This window comes from Acanthopagrus latus, chromosome 14, assembly GCF_904848185.1.
Source record: "Acanthopagrus latus isolate v.2019 chromosome 14, fAcaLat1.1, whole genome shotgun sequence".
Lineage (NCBI taxonomy): Eukaryota > Metazoa > Chordata > Actinopteri > Spariformes > Sparidae > Acanthopagrus > Acanthopagrus latus.
In genome coordinates, this window is record NC_051052.1 from 3,420,839 (window position 1) to 3,437,784 (window position 16,946).

At 43.5% G+C, this 16,946-nt stretch overlaps 1 protein-coding gene across 2 annotated transcripts in view; it reads right to left on the reverse strand.

Annotated features, from left to right (window-relative positions):
* The window catches only part of scube1 (signal peptide, CUB domain, EGF-like 1), a 126,856-nt gene that overhangs the window by 27,824 nt on the left and 82,086 nt on the right, over window positions 1-16,946 (reverse strand). The window lies entirely within an intron of this gene.

Here is a 16,946-nt window from a genome sequence, read left to right on the forward strand (position 1 = left end):
TATAGATGGAGAAGGGCGAGTGGAGATCAGAGTGGAAAGATTTAGAAGGTAGATGAGGTGAGGGGAGAGCTGGAGGAGGAGGAGGAGGAGGAGGGGCAAAAAGAGCTGACAATAGTCTGGTAGATTACATAAACTAAGCCCTTTTTGATTGGCGCACTAAGTGATGAAAACTGTGAGGGATTAACACCTTGAGCCGGGTAATAAATTGAGCAAGACACCTTGGAGAAATAGGAGGGGTGGAGAAGGGGGAAGAAAAAAAGAAGGGAGAGGAGGGAGGCCAGAGGAGGGGGGGGGGCGCTTCTGCTTCTCCATCATGGCTGTGCATTAGACCTTATTGCTCAGAAAACATCCTTCCTTCTGTCCTCTATATGACAGGCAATGCCCACATGACACTTCAGGAAGCCCTCTACTGTGATACTATTGGCTTACAATACTTACTCCCAAGGGAGGTGTCCTGGGGGCATCCGAAACAGATGCCCAACCCACCTCAGCTGGCTCCTCTCGATGTGGAGGAGCAGCGGCTCTACTCCGAGCTCCTCCCGGGTGACAGAGCTCCTCACCCTATCTCTAAGGGAGCGCCCTGCCACCCTGCGGAGGAAACTAATTTCAGCCTCTTGTATCCGTGATCTTGACCCAAAGTTCATGACCATAGGTGAGGGTAGGAACATAGATTGACCAGTAAATTGAAATCCTCAGTAAATCCTCGACACAACAGACCAATACAACGACCGCTTTACTGCGGCTGCTGCACCGATCCGCCTGTCAATCTCATGCTCCATCCTTCCCTCACTCATGAACAAGACCCCAAGATACTTAAACTCCTCCACTTGAGGCAGTAACTCTGCCAGAGCCCTTAACAGAGGGCCTCGGACCCCCTACTCCCGGAGCACCTCCCACAGAATGCCACGAGGGACACGGTCGAATGCTTTCTCCAAGTCAACAAAACACATGTGGACTGGTTGGGCAAACTCCCATGAACCCTCGAGCACCCTGCGCAGGGTATAGAGCTGGTCCAATGTTCCGCGGCCCGGACGAAAACCGCATTGTTCCTCCTGAATCTGAGGTTTGACTATTGGCCGAATTCTCCTCTCCAGTACTCTGGAATAGACTTTCCCATGGAGGCTGAGGAGTGTGATCCCCCAATAGTTGGAACACCCTCTCCGGTCCCCTTTTTTGAATAGGGGGACCACCACCCCCAGTCAAGAGGCACTGTCCCCAACTGCCATGCGATGCTGCAGAGACATATCAACCAAGACAGCCCCACAACATCCAGAGACTTGAGGTACTCAGGGCGGATCTCATGGGTGATGGGTGATGAATGAGTCAATCTCTGAGTCCCCAGCCTCTGCTTCCTCTATGGAAGGCATGTCAGTGGGATTGAGGAGATTCTCAAGTATTCCTTCCACCACCCGACATTTTCCCCAGTCGATCAACAGCTGACCACCTCCACTGTAAACAGTGTTGGTGGAGGACTGCTTCCCCCTCCTGAGGCGCCGGATGGTTTGCCAGAATTTCCTCGAGGCTGACCAATAGTCCTCCTCCATGGCCTCCCAGAACTTTTCCCAGACCCGAGTTTTTGCTTCTGCGACTGCCCGTGCTGCCGCTCGCTTGGCCTGTCGGTACCCGTCAGCTGCCTCAGGAGTCCCCCGGGCCAACCAGGCTCGATAGAACTCCTTCTTCAGCTTGACAGCATCCCTTACTTCCGGAGTCCACGACTGGGTTCGGGGATTGCCGTCCATGACAGGCACTGGAGACCTTACGGCCATAGCTCCAGACAGCCGCGTCAACAAAAGAAGTGGAGAACATGGTCCATTCGGACTCAATGTCCCCAGCCTCCCTCGGGATCTGGTCCAAGCTCTCCCGGAGGTGGGAGTTAAAGACCTCCCTGACAGAGGGTTCCGCCAGACGTTCCAAGCAGACCCTCACAATATGTTTGGGTCTGCCGAGTCTGTCCAGCTTACTCCCCTGCCAGCAGATCTGACTCACCACCAGGTGGTGATCAGTTGACAGCTCAGCCCCTCTCTTCACCTGAGAGTCCAAGACATACGGCCGGAGGTCAGATGACACGACCACAAAGGCGATCATTGACCTCGGGCCTAGGGTGTCCTGGTGCCACATGCACATATGGATACCCTTATGCTTGAACATGGTGTTCATTATGGACAAACTGTGACTAGCACAGAAGTCCAGTAACAAAACACCACTCAGATCGGGGAGGCCATTCCTACCAATCACACCCCTCCACGAGAGCATTGAAGTCCCCCAGTAGAACGACGGAGTCCCTGGTGGGAGCACCTCCAGTACCCCTCCCAGGCACTCCAAGAAGGCTGGGTACTCTGCACTGCTGTTCGGCCCATAAGCCGAGACAACAGTGAGAGACCTATCCCTCAACCGAAGGCGCAGGGAAACGACCCTCTCGTTCACTGGGGTAAACTCCAACAGATGGCCGCTGAGCTAAGGAGCTATAAGAAAGCCCCGTGGACAAAGACCCGGCCACCAGGCACTCGCCTGCGAGCCCCAACCCCAGGCCTGGCTCCAGGGTGGGGCCCCGGTGATGCCAATCCAGGCGACGTAAATTTTCATACATTGGTATTTCATTTTACTGTGTAGCACTAACCATATATTTCAAGTTCATATCAAGTTTTATATCCTAGTTATACCAGTTACAGCCAGTGACTCAGCCACTGTGTTGTTCCATCAGGCTAGACTCAGGCCTCCTTGGCCTGATCCTCTCACTGTATATCCTCAGGAAGCCTCTGCTGAATTAACTCTTCATCTTAATATGGAGCCAAGACAGGAATCCACAACGGGCTGGCAGTAAACTGCATGCCCCACTGTGCCCTGTCAGCAGCCTTTTAAAAGGGATTGTCCCTCCATCTGGCTCGGCTAAAACGGATTTCCTTGTAGCTGGCGGGAAGAGAATGAAAGCTCTGGGGTTTTTTGAGGGGAATGGGACAGGTGAGGGCATTCAAGTACACTTCAGTGTCTGGAATCCCAATTGGGGTCCAGGAGAGCTTTTCAAGTGATTATCTCCTTTTAATTTCTCTCTGCGCTTCACTGCTGACTCCTGACTTTCAAGGGTTTTGTTTTTTTATTTCTCGCTGTCATTCTTTCTGTCTCCCTTTCTGGTTTTTAGTTTATTCTCAGTGTTATTGCACTTTGTCTTCCTCTGATGCTCTATTGTTGTTCGTCTGACCTGCAGCCACAACTGCCGCAAAAGACTGAAATCAATCACTGGCACTTTCCAGTTCTTTACTTTGACATGCTGACAGTAGCTTGTAGGGATGATCTCTATCTGTGAGACAGCAGGAGGGATGGCTGCCTTCTTGCCTGCAGGTTAAACACACACTTTATACACTTGCCAACCCTGAGACTGTAAAATTGATGAGATTTTCAATATAAAGACACTTGAACTTTTCCTGCTTCTGGTTAGTTTTGAATGAATCAGTTAACAAAAATATGGCACAGAAACCACAAAAAGAAAAGCTTCAGCACACACAAACACACACACACACACACACACACACACACACACACACACACACACACACACACACACACACACACACACACACACCACTCCACAACATTCCCTCTCTGTCCATGTCAGCTCCGCTCTAACACTTATGTAAAAACAGTGGATACCACCCTGGCTCTACCCAACACAGACAGACACAGCTTCATAATTGTTCTGGCAGCCACAAACACTGGCAGAACCATCACATCTACCCACACTTAATGGCCACTCTGGGGATGGCTGAGCCTTATAACAGGGTATATAATTACCTTTAATGGAGCTTAAATAAGCTTTGAGCTTAAATAAATGCATTAAGCCTCAGAACATCTTGAAATGATAAAGTTTGGAGAGGACAGATAAAAGCGAGTTAGGAAAGTGGGTGAAGGGAGAATGGAGGGAGGCCTGACGTGCAGCACTTTTGAGAAAGTCACAGTCCTTCACTGGGAGTCCTTCTAGAGTTTCACCTTCATCCATTCACAATTGGTACAGTACTGTCAATTATATTTAAACTGAAAATATGATTAGAGGAAGACAGTCCTTTTATTGCAAATGTCTTTAAACAAGTTACTTGGTTGAGAACCAAGCTGGCACGGCGAATGGCCCTCGCCGTTGGACTCACTGGTACTTTTTCTGATTACGTCCCGAGTTGAGCAATAAACTTGCTTGATGAGCAAAGATGTGACAAATTGGAAAGAGGTAAGAAATACACAATTTATTTTACTTTTTACAATGTGTTATTGACTGTCACTTCTGTCCACTTTTAATTTCTTTGTGCCTTCATCAATTTTTAGTGCTGTCTCAGTTTTTTGTGTCAACATACTAATGTTTGCTTGTTGAAACAAAGCACAAACTACATTCTACATTTATTTATGTGGCAGATGCTTTTGCCCAAAGTGACATACAAATGAGTTAAAATCCAAGTTCAAGTACAACCCCAATTCCAAGAAAAATTGGGACATCTTCTCCAACCATTTGATGCCCCTGTCCCAGCTTGTAAGTGTCGCTGCATCCTAGGGATGGGCCATTAAGGCCTAAAAATAATATCACAATATTTTAAGTCTACATTGTGACAGACACTATATACCTTATTGTTTTGAAATGCATTTCATAAACTCTAGGACTGGACAACAAAAATTTCACAATGTCTTTGACCATATATTGAGAGAGAGAGAGAGAGAGAGAGAGAGAGAGAGAGAGAGAGAGAGAGAGAGAGAGAAGATGGAAAATCATAGAGTCACAATCAAAATCAAGGCTTTTCAAGTTCATGTTTGAGGTGTCAGATGACAAGTCATCAGAGTTTAACCTCTGTTCACCATAAATGTCTGAGATACAGAGACTATCCAGAGAACCATGTCACTAGTTTGGCTTTCTTAATGAATTGCTTTTCTCTGTATAAGAGTGGAAGCAGTGGAAGAATACAATTTTTAGTAAGTACTGTGTTCCCATGAATGGGCACCTTGATGTTGTCATGCACAAACATCTGGGGTGCTAGAGCCCATCTTGCCGGAGGTGTTCATTAATAAGGACACTACTAATTAACACATTACTTAGTACTGCATATGGACAGCACTGAGATGCGAGAAAAAAGGCTGAATTACACTGACTCTACACTGTCTCTGCTTATGTCTAACAATCACACAAATAAGTACAAATCATACACACAAACGGGCAAACATGCGCACACATACACGCGCACAATGGTGATGTTATGTCTCTCACTCCCATGTTTTTTCCACAAATGCCAAACACTCGCCATCTCTGTCTGCTGTTGTGAGAGAGGAGTCATTTGTCACTTTCACTACTCTAGGCTAGCACATACTACCATGTGTTTCTACCCCCGTGTACACACACATGCACACACGTGCACGCGCGCGCACACACACACACACACCAGATGTCTCCTGGGATCCATTTCTGACATTTACTCTAGAAGATCAATATCTCACTTCCGCCGTTGATCAATAGTTCCATCCTTTGCCAAGAGCTGTGTGTCACTTTGAATACTGCTCTACTGACAGTCTGGCTGTTTGCTAATGCCTGCATATGACATGCAATCTGCAAGTTTCAGAAAGCTTAATTTAGTAGTGTTCGGGGCCTTTTTAAAGCTAACCCAAATTGGATTTAATAAGTATGCTAAGTAATTTGATAACCAAAATAAAGGACTACAAAAGTAGGAAAGTTTTAAAAAATGTTACGTGGAAATTGAAGAATGTGTTGAAAATTCTTACAGTTCATTCAGTGAAAACATAACATCATATCATATTAACCCAGTCCTATGTAAACGTTTATTGTGCACATTGAAAAAGTGACATTTCTTTATTGAATTAACGTTTTGTTGGTGAAACTACCCTTTAAATGTCACTTGACAACTTTTTTGCATTCCTTAACTGTTTTTGCATGAAGAAGATGTCAAAGTTGAAAAGACTTAGACCCAAGAGCCTGAATGAGAGTTCTTGTGATGTCATCATAATGCTTGCTATTGATGTCAAGTGACATCCTTTCAGGGTCAACTTTCATTCTTGATGTCTTTTCAACACTGACAAAGGCATTGAATTGATGCCTTTTTGATATGTTGATGTTCGAAGTTTTTAGCGTACTGTTAGTGATGACATTGTATCTAATATAAATAACCATTAAAAAATGGTAACTTTCATGCTATGTCAAGACGGGACACTGTTTTCAAGCAGATAAATTATGCAAAAAGTGATGTGACGACACAAAAAACTGCATCAAGCGAGCATTCCCCAAATTGAAAATACTGAACTCAAGTGAAATGTTCGAGTAACGCTGTATCGCAAAAGCCTAAAGGCTTTGGCGTTCACACTGGCGTCATGATGTTCACGTAGCTGAAGTCCAGACCTTGAATGTGAACAACAATGTGTGTTTCTTTCTAAGCCCTACTGCAAGGCAAATATGAAGAGTTGGGTGCATCAAGATTGACAGTTAATAGGGCTAACCCTCCAGCCAGGTGCTTTTAAACCATTGCAGAAGACGGCTCAAGGAGATAATGTTGTCTGTCCTTCTCGTGTTTTTAATCAGATTATGAAGTGCATATTGAAAATACATAAAAACGCATGTATTACATGTAACATATGACATTAGAGACTGGGCTGGTACATCACAGCTGTGATGAATGAAACAGATTGTCAATGTACAGTCCTATATCACACACTCAAGAAAAGAAATGAAAGACGTTTGTAATCCTAATCCAGTGATGAAATGCTTAAGTGGTAGCAGTGCAGCAGTGGCAGAGGTGTATGGCTGATCATGAAAATCTTGGAGCACAGCGTCCTTCGTAGTTTGTAATCCATCGTTCTGATGTTTACTTATCGCGACAGTGAGATATTGACTAGAAACTTCCAGTGAGGCAGTCTGCATTGGTTAGAAAAATATGTTTCAACACATTTTAAGACAATATTTTGGTATTTCAAATAATAGGCCTCCTATACAAGGAATTTTAATTGAATCTGCTGGTTGTTGAATTATAACCTTGAGGAAATGAATTTCTCTTCCAGGGTAGATATTTTGGTAGTGAAGTCTTCACATACACTGTTCCGGGCCACTGAGGAGGCTGAGGGCCAAATAAGAAAGCTTGCTTACATCCACCTGGGCCAAAGAAAACAAGCCCTCCACCCCCTGCCTGCTCCTCTGTGAGCCTTGGGCTATGTTTGAGGAGTCCAGTGTTTAGAATGAGAAACTGAACTCCAGGAGAGACCCTAATGCTGCTGTAGGGTACAACTGCCTGTTAAAGACCTTCCTATTGACCTGATTGTTCAGCACTGAAGCCCAAACCAGTCGCCGTCAATGGGGGTGAAGTGAATGAACCCTTACTCTTCACCTCTGATGCCAACATCCAGAGGTCAAGCTCTGGGTCCGGCTGTTTTGTAAGAGGCTCGTCTGTCTGCCTGACTGAGACAGAAAATACAGGCTGAAATAAACTGCCCAGGAATTAAACTCTTGTGTTGTCACCTCAACCACATTTAGACTTGCTTATAGGAATGCGTAGTTCATACCTCCAGAGTACGAGCTGCACATAGTGGTAGAGTGGAGAATTTGACCAAATATAGTTATGCCAAATATTTGCAGTAAAAAGCAATTAAACGGAATACATTTGCAGAAACCCAAGCCTCTACAAATAATTACGGACAGAGTACCGGGGATCTAGTTTTCTTGGAGAGCGCTGGTTTTCTTCGTAGGGTGTTGCTGGTGGCGAGGACAGACGTCAGGCTGGGAGGTAGCGTGTATTTATTCAGGTATTAAACGACCCCAGCACCCGATTCTGTTTAATAACAAACACTCCCCGGGTGCATGTGGGCCAAAGGAAACTCTCAGTTTTACACAACAATAAAACAGCCTGTGATCTGGGCCTGGTTTGGCCTGAGCAGGGGCTGCCTGCCATGCTGCAGTCATGTTAAGGTAATGGTTAGGTCTGGATTAGTGCACCTGAGTAGTTTGTACACACTCACCTATATGAATAGTATGTAAATCAAAGATTTTAAGTAGTTAATACTCAATGTCAATAAGTAGCTAAAAGTACACACATATCTATATATAGCAGTATATGCTGTATACTATGGGTTTATCGATAACAGCCGATATTCAGATCCAATATTCAACACTCTTCTGGTTTAGAATCAGTGTTTTGTTTTTTTGCCTTGGTTATGTTACAGCATGCACTCAGCAAACTAACTACATTGGTCAAATAGAAGAGTAAAAAGTTCAATATTTGCGTCCAAAGTGGAATGGGGTGTAAAGTGGCAGAACATGGAAATACTTAAGTATCCCTCAAAAATGCATTCAGTCACATTCCATCACTGCTGTGTATCTAGTGTCCATTACCAGAATATGGTTATAAAGTTCAATACTTGGACCCTTACAGCGTTACCAGCACATCACAATCACATTACTCATACAACTGAGGGGAAAAGTCAATTTCAGACTTTGAATACATGACATTGTAGCTTCGTCCATCTATTAAAGGGATGGCTCATTGTCATTCAGGCAGAAGCAACTTCTATGTTAGGGCTCCATGCAGCTTCACTAAGATGTAATACAACCTTCATAGAAAGTGCCACAACAGGATAAGCTCAATAAACTCATTCTTAATTTGCACATAAAATGACCTGGAAATTAGATAACATTATACCATGGTCTGGGGGAATACTCCATTTTGATTGGCAGCAGGGTGTCCATTAACCCCTGATCTATGGACACCTACTAAGTAGTTCCAGTCAAATTGCCTGTTCACCGTTCTAAATCAAGGCGCTAGATGGCCTATCCACATGAAAAAATCTGAATATTTTCTTTCCAATACTGAGTGCAGTCCGTCAGTACTTCAGTGCCTTATCCTCTGAACACCACAGGGTGGCGACAGTGACACACAAGCTGCAAAAAGTACACTTCCCCTCTAAAGAGAATAATCTCAATCATTGATATTAATTTGGGGACAATGACATGATTGTTAGCTAGCTGGTCTTGTTAGCTAGCATACTGTCCAATTATATTTACTGTTCAACTGCAACGTTATTGACTTGAATCTTGCTAGCACAGCATTAGCTTTCTGGCTCATCGCTGAGCGGACTAGAATATCTCCTGTTGCCAAGTCGTATCTATGGTCCGTCCTATTTACTGGAGGTGTGAACAACATTTCCGTTGCTTAAGAATCTTACGGGCAGGTAATGATTGTTCCAGGTATTAGTCAAACCCTCAGGCATTACCAGGGAAACTAAAACTTTGCGTCATCCATTAACTCCTGATTCTGGACACCTCGTCAGGCATTATCCCTTACTTATTTAAGTCATTGTTGTTGTTGTTGTTTAAGTTAGTGTATTGTAAAAGCAAGCAATGAAAAGATATTTTGAGCATATAACACTAGAATAGCAGACACAATCAAATCCAATATCAGCCACACATTTTTTTTTTTCATTAAGATCCATGCATTATTCCCTGAGGAATTACTGGAAATGCAAAAAAGCACGACACTAAAGAGAGTTAATGGGGTCTATTCTGATAATGTCTTCTCTTCATGTGATCTGATTTAGTTTGTGTTAGAGTGCATCTGTTCAGGTCTTTTCAGGTAGAGGAGGAATGCAGGCCAGTGGGGACGTGTTTCAGGTGCCAGTATACACTGTGTACTTTACAGAAGAGTAGACCGACCACACGTTATCCACAGACGCACAACCACACAAGTGCATGCTTATCGAACCTCAAATGAGCTTGACGTGCACAAAATACAGACTAAACATCCAACCTGAATGTGTGTGAATTAACCCACAGACACCATGCACATACAAATACACATACACACATACACAAACACACAAATACAGTTACTCATCCAGCCTCCAGTGTGTACCTACTAATCAAACATCTGGAAACAGTTCAAAAAAAAAATCTTTTCCCCCTTTCCATCCATCCATCTCTCTTGCTCTCTCTCTCTCCCTCCCTTGCTCCGCTGTCGGCACGAGAGCCCTGCGATGAAACACTTCTTCGGGTTGGCGTGTCTGTCATTGTGAGAGGCTGAACCGCCTTGTCTGTCAGCATAGATGAAAGGGCGTTTATAGGACTGGTGGGTTTTAAACATGCCCTACATAGTTTATATTGAAATGATTATGATAGACAGGCACGACAGGGCACATCCCCTTGGCTTTAAAGTGAGGTAGACACAGACAGGGAGCGAGGGAGAGGTTGAGAGAGGGCTGTCTGTCTCAATCAAGCAATTTAGTGGCACATTAGATGAGACCACCTCACAGCGTGGCACTTATCTTGCCGCTAACTACTACGTTCGGTAAACTGCTAAATGTCAGCAATTATACTGCAGTCTGTACACTACAATACAGTGCTAACACGACTGTGATTACATGTGCCACCAGAGTCGTCACACACCCACATATGCATGCACTCACAACTGCTCCTGCAAGAAATATTGATTAGCTAACTCTTGGACAACCTGTGCATGCTGTTGCTAAGGATACAGGAAAGACTGGGAATTTATTGAAAGCTGTTGACCCTGCAATAAAGAAAAGAAAGAAAGAACTAAAGCACAAACTCACTCTAATAGAGAGAAACAGTCTCTGGGCAAAAGATGGTGCTAATATTTAAAACTAGAACTGATGTGTAAACATAGTGGATAACAGTGACATGACGCATATATAGTTGATAGTGGCCAAATGAATCCAGGGACATAGGACAGGGGCAGGACAGTGGCTCAGGGAATAGAGCTGTCACCACTGGGCTCGTCTCTGTGACATTGTGTTTGTGGTGCTGTTTTGTTCTGTCCTCTATGCGGCTTAACACTCCACTGGGAGCCATATGAGAAGCAGTGTAATGCTTGCCTGATGTTGTTGATTTGCTCAGAGTTTTTATGCAATAGACAAACTCATCACTGACAGCACGGTCTCATTCCGTGATCGAGTTAGCAAGTTACAGTTTCAAAATAAAAGGCACCACAACTATTTGGTTAGGTTTAGGAGAAGATTATGGTTTTGCTTAAAATAACTGTATTCTTAAAACATTAATTCATTTAGTCACCACCTGATAAACCCTAACCTCTACCTACTTACATGCTGGCTCTTTCCGACCCCCTTCAGCTACTGTGTCTTCATACGCACATGTAATTTCGCACTTTGCCAAGGCAAACCTCTCCTGAGACACCTATGGGTGTTCTCAATTTATGAGCACTGTACACCCTGGTCTAAGTCTAGCTGAGTTACAAACTGCAGCAGTAATAGTGCAGGGTGTCTCACATCAAGTACACTGTGTGTGTGTGTGTGTGTGTGTGTGTGTGTGTGTGTGTGTGTGTGTGTGTGTGTGTGTGTGTGTGTGTGTGTACTGTATGTGTAAAGTTTGTATGAGTGTGTGTTCCAGCTCGGTGCCCAGGTGATGGATACTGATTGATGTGTGCTGCTGCTCTGTGTCTCTCAGCTCCCCTCAGCACTGATCCCCACTCAGGGATTTATGAAGCCCGGGGGCTGATCACAGCCAAATTATGTGGGCGGGGCACAGCTGGACTGTACTCCTATCCATCTTCCCCACTCAACTCAGGCCGCAAAAAAGGAGAGGGGGAGCTTTTCATCTTTCCACCACTGTAAATGCTGGGTTCTGTCAGGACCACAAATCACCTGGAGAGACAGAGTGGAAGTGTTTGTACAAGCTGCTGGGCTCGAACCTGACATCAGACCAGCAGACCAGACATTCTCCCAATGTGCAATTGCATTGTTACCCGCCTGTCAGCAGACAATGCTGATAGAAGGGCTACAAGAGCCAAATGGATGGCCTCGTGAACATTTTTATAACATACCTTCCTCCCATGAAAAGCAACAGCATTATTTATTTCAGCAAGGGCCCCAGTCAGTAGATGTCTTTAGTCCTCATAGGGAGGAGTCTAGCGTAGATGGGTGAGTCGAAAAACATCACACTTGCTCCACTTGCTTCTCAGCTGTGTGATAGCCAAGTGTTTCTTATTGTGACCATGACAATGAACAGTCATTCCAGAAAAATGCAGAGTTTTTTTGTGATTGTTGCAGGCAAAAATCCTTGATTATGCGACACGTTTTCTTAAAAAAATGTGATGGAATATGCAGGATATTTATGCAATTTTATGAGATGAAATTGCGGGAACTTGCAAAAACTGTGGCAACTTGCAGTCTGATGAAAAAGAGAAAAAAGTGATTCCCCCGACACCCTGTTCTCACTAGGCTACTACCTTAATGTAAAGAGTCATTTCATATTACTTCCTGTGATAAGCAAGCATACTACATCACAGAAAGTGCTGGGAGGGACTGAATGAAGGTCCCTTTATCTTAACTACTTACTCTCACCTAAAACATAATCTTTCCCTCAACTTAAATGGCCTATGTTATGCTTATTTTTAGGTTTTTATTTTGGGTGTCTACTAGAAAATGTCTACATGCATTCATACTCAGTGAACACATTTTTGTCAAACTGTCAGATTGCTGCAGCACCTGTATTCAACCTCTCCCAAAGCCCCCTACCCAAAAAGCCCAATCTGCTCTGATAGGTCAGTTTTAAGGGGCATGAGCAAGCACTGCTTAACAGAGTTAAACATCAGCTCTGCCTGTGTTCACGACAATGAGGGGTGAGTCGTGACATCTCAGCTCTCCGGAAGAACTAACAGCTCTTTTAAAGTGCAGATGAATACAGGCAGGTTATATTTCCCTGTGAATTGGGCAGTTTGTAGGATTCACAATATCTTTAAAGCACAGACCCCTGCTTCATAAATAAAACTGACTTGAAAATCTTACTTTCTCCAGTATGGAACCTTTAACCAAATTGTTATTGTGCGTACCTAACCAAACTTTAACCAGAGCTTTGTCAAATCATTGAAATAATTCATTTTTCAACAGTGATAACACCTCTGTGTCCTTTTAAAGCATTTTGTTGTTTGCGTCATTTCTTTTTTTTTATCAACTACACTGGACAACTGTAAACTCACATTTTAATGTTATTTTCTGATTCAAAAACAATAAATACGGTGTATATCAAGTTCATACAAAAAATGCAGCCAGCCAGACCTCACTAACATGATGGTTATGTTAAATATGTATTCATGCATTATGCACAGAGCCTGAAACTAAGAACTGACTGATTAGTCCTGTCTTTTCGATGAGTAAGTTTGCTGGTAAGCTGCTTTTTATTTATCTGCAGCTGGATGGTGCTGTCTGTGTGAGTGTATATGCCACTGAGAGAGAGAGAGAGAGAGAGAGAGAGAGTGAGAGAGAGAGAGAGAGAGAGAGAGAGAGAGAGAGAGAGGCCAGTGAGGGCCTCACTGTTCAAACATTTCAAAGTTTGCTGACGTGCCGTCTGCCTGACAGGCCTGAGACAGCTCTGGCCCCAGAATTTCACACACCGACATGCAACATTCTCAAACTGCCTGACACTCAATTCACAGACACACATACTGCACAACACACATACACACACATAGTATTATACAGTTTAGAAGAGGTGCCCAGAGTCATGTCGCTGTCACATGACCTGCACCCGGGTTGCTATGACAACTCTCGTATCTCCCTGTCCATGTCTGTCACATGTAGAGTTGTGCCTAGCTGCTCCATCTATCTGTCTATTGAGATACCATTGACTACCACACATCTACATGTGGCAGAAGAACGTAGAACTTAATTTTCCTTTTTGCCCAAGAAGCATGGCTCAGAGAATATCCACTGTACAACACACTGGAGAACTCTTCATATCAACCAGTACACACCAATGTGAAGTCATTACATCAAAGTCATACAAAAGAACAAAAATGCAAAATCCTATCGTTTGGTTTAAGGACAGGCTCTTTAAGTAATTTTCAAGTCAGTCTTAAAACAATACTCAAATGATAGCTGTAATAATTCCTACTTTAACATATGCCATCAAATCCATTTCTAATGCCCTTCAAATTGAGTTTATGGGGGGTCAAATTCACAGTCCTCATTCTATGAGATAATGTAGTCAAAAGTTTATCCGAGGCTACTATGAGGTAAGGTAACCAAGATGGTACATTTTGCCCCTTACCTCTTGCACTTTGTTTGACCAGGAGGAGAAATCACAGGAATCAACAACTCTTCCATTGGACGTATGCTCATTTGATTTTAAGTTTCTGGTCAGACTGAAATTCATCTCATATTCATGAACGATACTATGGAAACCAACCGAAAGCACAAAGCAAATACTCCCTGGCCTATCATATACCTTGATAATGGAGAGTGCTACAAGTAACACGTGAACAGCCAATCATTTATCAGGTGTATAGTTTGGTTGCACCATTGGCATGCAACTGACAACAACAGCGGAGTGTGTCCCAACCTGCTCTGATGTCATAGGCACGTGGGCAACAGTCATCTCACTGGATCAAGGCAGCTGCAGTTTTTGGAGCCAGGCACTGTAAACGCCTGGCTATCGCCTGATACAAGACCTGATTTATTTGTTGTTGAAATGGAGATTGTTATCTTATTTATCTATCTCTCTATAAAAGCAAGGGATCTGTGTGTGTGTGTGTGTGTGTGTGTGTGTGTTCCTCAAATATCTCTGCAGATCAGGATCAGACTGACCTGAGAGTTTCAACATGGCTGCTGCTTGGGTGTGCCACATCAGATTTGTTTGGACGGCAATGATACCGTTAATAAATTATTTCATAAATGCTTTACAAATTCCACGAGCACTGGCCACCAGAGCCAATCACTGCAGAGCTCAAACCCACGACATAGCTTAAGAAACAAGCAGATTTATACCTGCAGCGGCGCAAGCTGGACCGGGATTTTGCTGGCGGTTTGTTCTGTGCATCTAAACTGACTGTTGTGGATTAATGAGACTAAACGAGACCAAGTCTGTTCCGGTCTGAGGAGCTCCAGTGACGCGCGGTCAACAAAGTGGAATCGGAATCTGTGGATGTTTGTGTGTAGCTAGCTGCTAGCCGCTATCCCACACGGCCCACCTCCCGAGTCGACGGACGCACTGGCAGGTCCAAAACCGGACTTAGGGTAAATAATGTCCGCCACGCTTTTTCGCAAACATTGCCATCACGATTGCTTTGTGTCTGGTGCAGGAAGAAACGGTAAAAAACGGGCTTTTGTCACGAAAGTGTCCAAGCAGCAAGTTTGGTTGTAGAGAAACGGGAAGTTGTGGGAGGGACGGAGGCGGAATGAATGACAGGCAATGACGGTTGGTGTAGAGACAGCCAGCGATACTGAGAGTTGAGAGATTTGTGACATTTAGCGTGTTTGGAGTGTGTAGTTAGTGTGTTATGTAACATTTTTTTGTTTAATGAGTCAAAACAATGAGGAGACTGCTGAATGTGGAGCAGGCAGTGCAGCTCTTCATTCAGCTGGAAGGAGCTCAGGCAGACCTGACCATTGCCTGCATTTAAATGTAAATATCTAACTTTGTGAATTTTTAAAATGTATGCACATATTTAGCAAACAACAATTTATATTTGCATTGTAAGTAATAAAAAATGGTTTGTTAAACATATTTATGGTTTTCACAGTAAAAAAATTTAACTTTCTACTTGGATTGTATGGATTTTTTTTTTGTGATTTTAGGTCCATTGTGTTAATACAGTATGTCAAAATTAAAAAAAAAATAATAATAACTGTACAGTCACACATGTGAGGTTGTGCTGAAAATAAAAACACCAAGTAAATAGTTTTTAGGGTGAAATATAATGGCAAAATCAAAAATAGTCAAAAACGGCCAATTACACCCTGGAATATCGGATTTTACAACAAACCTAAATATCCCTGACGTCCCACTTTCAAACACAGCCTCATTTGGCCATCCATGAAAAAGCTACTTAACCTCCCACTTTTCTATAGGAATACATACTTCCTACTGGCACTGTGCTAGTTCTGTTGAAAGAAAGTTGAAAGTTCTGTTGCTGTGTTACCAAATAGCCCAGATTCATTCTATAAGCTACAGTACAATATTTGTTGCCTACATTAACATTGGACTAACTAAAATTGGCCTGTAAAAGTATGAATGCTTTATCTGACTGATCAATGATGTATACTTTTGTCTTTTATATATCTCTCCTTTTAATATATTCCATGTATTAATGTAGTCTGAGAGGGACAAGTCTGCTCAGATGATTTATAAACAGCAGCAAACTGATATGAAGCTGATTTACGTGAGAACTGATGTAAAATGGAGGTTGATCCATGAGCACAAATCACAGTGTAGAGTTTTATCTGTGGTGTCATGATTAACAAAAAACTGAAGACTGTGTACAGACTGATAAATGTGTCTGACGACATTTAAATCAATTGGACACTTTGGACTAACAGGATGAGAGTGTTTCTGTGACTTCCTGTACAGACTGAGGTCTGCTGGGAAACTGTCCCACACATTGCAGCCCTTCACGTCCACTTTCCAGCTGAGGCACGGTTTCTCTCGCACAAGCCTAGAGGAATTACTTTGGACAGTTCTCACAAGACAAACCATGCTCTGCCTGTAAAACTATTTACTCACAGATTAGTAGTGCCTCTTATTCTTTGCAGTCTGATACGGCAGCCTACAAGCTGCAGCAGTGCCGGCAAAAACACTTAATTCTCTTTTCCAGTCCTCTGCTGCTCCTCTCGGGGTCACTTATCCCCAGGAGCCCTTTTCCCCGCTGAAGTGTGTCCGGGTTAGTTACACTGCCGCACTACTCGGCCTGTTTGCTCTACTTATGAGCCAAAAGACACTGCAGCTGCGCCACCCAAAGTGGTCGGTAAGTACACCGGGGCAACTACGGCTGACAATCTGCTATGCTGCTGGCTGAGTATTTTACAAACCAAACACAAGAAAAACTCGAGCACAAACCATTACCACTACAGTGAGAAAGTGAGTGCTGCCAGAAAGTGAAAACCTCCTGTGTATGTTACTATTTCTATTTATTTGTGCGATTGTATTTGTGTGTTTTTCATTGATGTAACATGATAAC